Here is a 6,041-nt window from a genome sequence, read left to right on the forward strand (position 1 = left end):
CTGGGCTCATTTACAAGTCATTGGTGGTCCGGAGACCTAAGGACTGAAACAAGGACACCAAGGATAAATTTATGTGCTAGTCTTTTTGAAAGAGCTGTGCCTTTGAAACAACAATTTCTCTTGAGTCTGCTTTACGGAGTGCTACATTAGGGAAAGGAATACAACCGTTTTACTTTTCTTTGTTCTTCATTATATTTTGTCATTTGCTGTCTTTAGCTTCTTCAAGATCCCTGGGGGAAGTTTCCCAGGTAACTAACCCTTGTGGAGGGGACAGACAAGACTGACTCCATTCCTTGGCATTGACACTAAAGGCCAAATGACTGCTCCGTGCTTTAGGTCAGATCAGCACACTGAATAATCTCAGCTGGGTCAGCATTTGCGTGATAATCAATGCAGGGTGCAAGAGACAGAGCAGGAGCACAGCTTTTGGCAGCAGTATGTTCTCACATTGACTTCAGCAAGCCAAGAAACCGTCCCCAAAAGCTGGTTTGAAAAATTATTGTGACTACAGTGGTCTTTCTACAGTTAAGGCAAATAAACTAAAATTAAATCATGTCAAATTTAAAACCGGTACTCTGATCAAGGAATGGGATTTGCATTATTTACTGCTAAGCACTGGGCACTGAGTAATAGGGAAGCCTGGTGACTTTACATGAATGAATGACTTAACTGGAAAGAACAATCTGTCAGACAATTAGTGTTTTGGAGTGTTATTTACATTATAGTGCATGGAGTTTTAAGTTCATTGTTAAGGTAATATCTGTGCTCAACAGAAAGCACACCTGTCAGAGAGATCTTATTTTATTATTACAGATATTTTAATAATCCTAATTGCCTAATGGCAGCGCTGTCCCTCCGGTACAAGGATATGCAGGGTGCCCTGAGCAGTGTTTGGGCTCGAGGTTAAAGTGATCTCCAACAGGTACCACAGCCAGGTTTAAGAGCCCAACTAATCCACTATCAAGGGACGCTGCTGCCTGCACACGTCTGCTGCCAGCACATCAATACAAAGTCTCTCAGGCACCCCAGAGGGTCTGCCCAGGGTCAGCCCAACCCAGTTACCAGCCCCCCACACACGGAGAGGAAAGAACGGCCCCCAAGCTCCCAGCCAGCCGTGGTCGCACCCTGCCGTGCGGCGCTGCGCTCCCGGCGACCAGCAGGTGGCGCCCCAGCACCGCAGCCGCACTTTTAAGGCCATTATGTTTTGTCACCAGCTGCCCCAATAAGTGAGCTGAAACTGCTCAGCTGGCATGTGGGTTCTGTTAGCCCTGTGGGCCTGCGAACAGCCCACCATCGCCGTTTAAGTTATCAGATGGTTGCAGATGGCCATGAGAATGTGAGATAAAAGTTTTTTTGTGAAAGCTAGGTGTTAAAGCAAGGTAAACTACTGCTTAGGAGTGTGGATAGTGATAGAACAAGGGGGAATGGTTTTAAACTGAGACAGAGGAGGATCAGGTTAGAGATTAGGAGGAAGTTTTTCACACAGAGGGTGGTGACGCACTGGCACAAGTTGCCCAAGGAGGCTGTGGATGCCCCATCCCTGCAGGCATTCAAGGCCAGGCTAGATGTGGCTCTGGGCAGCCTGGTGACCCTGGCTGGTGGCTGGTGACCCTGCACATAGCAGGGGGTTGAAACTAGATAAGCACTGTGCTCCTTTTCAACCCAGGCCATTCTATGATCCTATGATTCTTGTGGGTCTCTTCCAACTGGAAATCCTCTGTTACCTTATGATTCTAAAAGCTCACTGCTGGGCCCCCAGCAGCTGGGGTAGGGGGTAGGCTGCTTCATACGGACCCAACAAGCTTTCTCTTTTTCTAGCTGTGCAGAAAGCCTTGTCAAGTGTTCCTGCTTCACTTTAAATTATGTGTTTGTTTTAAAAAGCTGTTTACAGGAATTACACTTGCTAACTAGAACAAGGTATTAATTACATTCCATGATCCTTGTTAGATTTTAAGCCGTTGCTTATCAGAGCAAGCAAACATCGGAAAGATGTGTGTACACAAGCACCAGAAGAAGCAGTGTACGAAGGAGAAGTTCAATTTTATTTATTGTTTGTGTTAGCAGGTAATGCTTCCTGACTCTGCAATTAACTTCCAGCAATAAGCCCAGGAAAGCTTCTAAAAAGCTCTGCGGGGGAATAATGATTAGTTAATCCCATCTAAGCAGATTTTAATGGAAATATTACAAAATCACATTGTATTTAAAATGATTCCTCAAGGACAAGACAAAGCTCGGGGAAGTCACCACAAGTATCATTTGATTTCAGGGAACATTGGATTACGCCTTAGAAACGCCTCTCCCATCTGTTTTCTGGTGTGTGATGTTTCATCGCATGCTTTGAAAAGTACCGGGTTGCCCCAGTACGATTTTCATCAATGGGAGGAACGTTGCTGTTTGCCTGTTGGTCCCATTCCAAGCAGGAGGACTTCCAAATTAACTCTGGCATTTGACACAGTTTGAAACACCACTCATGTGGCGTACACAAAGCAGTCAATAGCTCACTGTTGTCAAACAGATGACTCACAGATGCCAGGGCAGGGAGATGAGAGAAAGAGGCAGATACTGCATCTGCACCGACTGACACCCAGAGTGAGTGCCAATGGCAGACAGATAAGTGAAGGAAGACAACATTAGGAAATAAGCATTATGTGATAGACATCTAATTCTTTGCGGTGGCCTGAGGAAATACGAGAAGTGCTATCGTAGTCACAGCACATTTCTGACTTGATAAGAAATGGGAAATGAACACCTTTATTCGGTCCACCGCACTTGAAGAAGAGGTATTCTCAGTGCAACGATGTCTGCAGAGCTGTGTGATTGAGTGCGTCTGATGGTTTTAAATGTTAAATAATTCCATTAGAGTCAGGGTAGAAATGGTAATGAACAGCTTGGAAGAGTCTGAGAGTACTGACATGAAATGTTGAGCAATTAGCTTCTCCCTGTGCGAGTGAGTCCTGCAGTTCTCATCAGTAGCAAAGTGACCTTTAAAACACACAGACGACACAGAAGCTGTTTCAATAACTATTTTGATCTATTGTCTGCTGATAAACTGCATGTAAGGATTTGGGATTTACGTGGCACGGTAGATTTTGGACTAAAATGGAAGATTCTGAAAAGCTTTAACGGAAAGCTTTGTAATAGCAGCAGTGCATCTTGTTGAGTCTGGGGACATGATATTTGGATATTCATTGTGGGAAGGAGAATGAGGCTAAGGTTACCACAGCACTTGATGCTATCATCTTGTTTCCATTTGCTTTAAAGCACCTTGAAACTTCAGTGTTCTGATATTGAATTCAGTGTATGGCAGCCAACCCAAGAGCCACATGATAAAATGGAAATGCATTTGGAATTAGCTAACGGTGAAAAACATACGCGCATTAGTGCTTAAGTGGCACCAGCCCAATCAGCACATCTAATCTTTTCACAGGGAGGGTTAAGGGCATGGGAGCAGTGATTCGAGCTTCTTGACTGCTGTCTGTGACGTTGAATTGTGCTCTGAGCCGAGGCATGAGGGAACAGCTGAGCTCTTTTGGTAAATCTATATAAGGCGTAAGGCTGTATAATGAGTGGGGGAATGGAGGGTACAGCTTGAGCCAGGCCATCCTCTGCACTGTATGTGATGCAGATGTGAGCATTCTAGAAGCATAGAAAAATACAGCTTCTTACTGACTTCAATACAGCAACTGTAGACAGAACAATATTTTTCCTGCCTGCTTAGGCATTCAGCTCTGTAGCCACATGCTTGGTCATGGAGCTTTTGGACAGGCTTAAGTGGTGAGGCCATAGAATATTTGTGGGCTCAGTTTGAGGAGGGGTGGGGGAAAGTACCATTAATGCACTTTAGTTCCCACCCTGTATTATTAATGTCCATCATTGCAGGGTTTGCTACTGGTTACAGAACAAAATTGCGGAGTTCTGTGGAGATGGAGAGGTTGAGGTTTTGGGGAAAGGAACAGGCAGTGTAATGTTTCTCATCTTTAGAAAGGCACAAGGAGGTTTTTTGGACCATAAGAAAATTCTTCCAGCAGTTCCTGCCAGCAAGTATCTGCACATCGCAGCAGATGCTCGCAACTGAAGTCTCACCCTGCAGAGCTGATGCATCCCCTTTTCTTGTTAGGCTGGCTGTGAGCTGCTGGCATCCTGCAGTCCAAATGCCCTTTGCTGTTGGGGTGCTTAGAAACAATCCTAGCCACAGAAGCCAGGACACATTATGTCGCAGTGTGGGCATGCTGCAACTGGCTGTGAACAAATGAGGTCACTGGGCTGTGGCAGCACTGAAGTAGCTGATGCTGTCACATGCTCCCTTGGTGGCAAAGGGACTTCTAGGAGGCTGTGAAGGGAACAGATCAGAGGCTTTAGTCCTCCAGGTGATGTGATGGACCCCTAAGACCTGCTCATGCAGCAGAGGTTACAACACAAGGCAGTGCAATGAGACTCCTTTTCCCACACCAAAGCACTCCCTGCAGCACTCTCTAGGACAAAAGGGAACGTCCTCAAGTTGCACCAGGGGAGGTTTTGGATGAATATTAGGAAACCTTTCTTCTTAAAAAGAATGGTGAGTCATTGAAATGGGGAAGTGGTGGAGTCACCTTCTTTGGAAGTACTCAAGAAAAGGGTCAGTGTGGCACTGAGGGACACGGTTTAGTGGTATGGCAGTGATGGTTTGGCAGTTGGACTTTGATTACCTTAGTGGTCTTTTCCAACCTTTAATGATTTTGTGATTCTATCTAACTTGCTCCTCTTCAGACTCCTGTCTGTCATACGCACCCCGTGTCATTTGAGGAGCAAGAAATGCAGAATTTTTCTTGTAAGTACACCAAGAGTGCCATATCAGCAGTCAGCCCTCACCCTTTTGTAGGCTTTAGACTACATCTTCAGTTTTTATGGCTTTCCTAACCACCGTGAAGCACTGCCCACAACAGCCAAGATGCACACACAGCATCTGAGCTGCACAGCACAGCACAGCGATACTGAACACAGCCTTCTGCTGGTGCACACAGGGCCATCGCATGTGTGCACAGGCACACACTGAGCAGGCGCACAGCAGCACATTCCCTCACAGTATGGTGACAGAAGGCCTCAGTGCCTGCAGGAAGACACAGCTGGTGCCATCAGCAAGGACAGGCGAGCCAGCTGGCACAGGGAGGTGACATTTCATGTGGCTGCCAACATGGAACCCCCATGCAGTACCACCTGCAGTGCGATGACATTCAGACCTCAGTTGACACGACACAATCTCCAGTTCCAGATTGTGCTGTTAATGCCCCCTGTTTTCTGACATAGGCAAGGCTCTGTGCTGCTTTCATTGACACAGTGGCGCAGCAAGAGAAGAAAAGCAGTAGCTTTGGTAATTTCACAGGTTTTGTTCAAAGCAGAGGAGCTGAGGGGAGGCCTGATGGCGGCTTCAGCCCCTTGATGGGAGCGGAGGGGCAGCGCTGAGCTCTACTCTGTGTGACAGAGATGGGGCCAAAGTGGCATGGAGCTGTGCCAGGGGAGGGGCAGCTGGGGGTGAGGGACAGGGTCTGCACCAGAGGGTGACTGGGCATGGAATGGGCTGCACAGGGCAGTGGGCACAGCCTCAAGCTGATGGAGTTCAAGGGGCATTTGGACACTGCTCTCAGACATGAGGTTTGGATTTTGGGTGATGCTGTGTGGAGCTGGGAGTCGGACTCGATAATCCTTGTGGGCCTCTTCCAGCTTGGGATATGGTGTGCTGTGGGTCTGTTGTAGGCGCATTTCCTGGGGCTGGGTCATAGGGAAACACTGAACTTTTCCCTCACAGACAGGCAAGGCAGGGAGACACCTACAGGTATCACGACACGTGTGCCCTGTCGTGCAGTGAGAGCGCAGAACAACCGCTAGAACGGCAGCGTTTGTGCTTCGCCTATGACATCCTATGACAACCCCAAGTACGCTTCACAAGCAGACAGAACACCCCCAATTCCCACCGCTCGTGGTTTCGAGGCGAGGCCCGTGCCCTCTCGGCCACACCGCAGCCAGGGGCGGGGCAGCCAGCGGGGCGGCCAATAGTCGCGGGGCGG

Source organism: Coturnix japonica, chromosome 1, assembly GCF_054131305.1.
Source record: "Coturnix japonica strain WE chromosome 1, WE-NBRP24, whole genome shotgun sequence".
Classification (NCBI taxonomy): domain Eukaryota; kingdom Metazoa; phylum Chordata; class Aves; order Galliformes; family Phasianidae; genus Coturnix; species Coturnix japonica.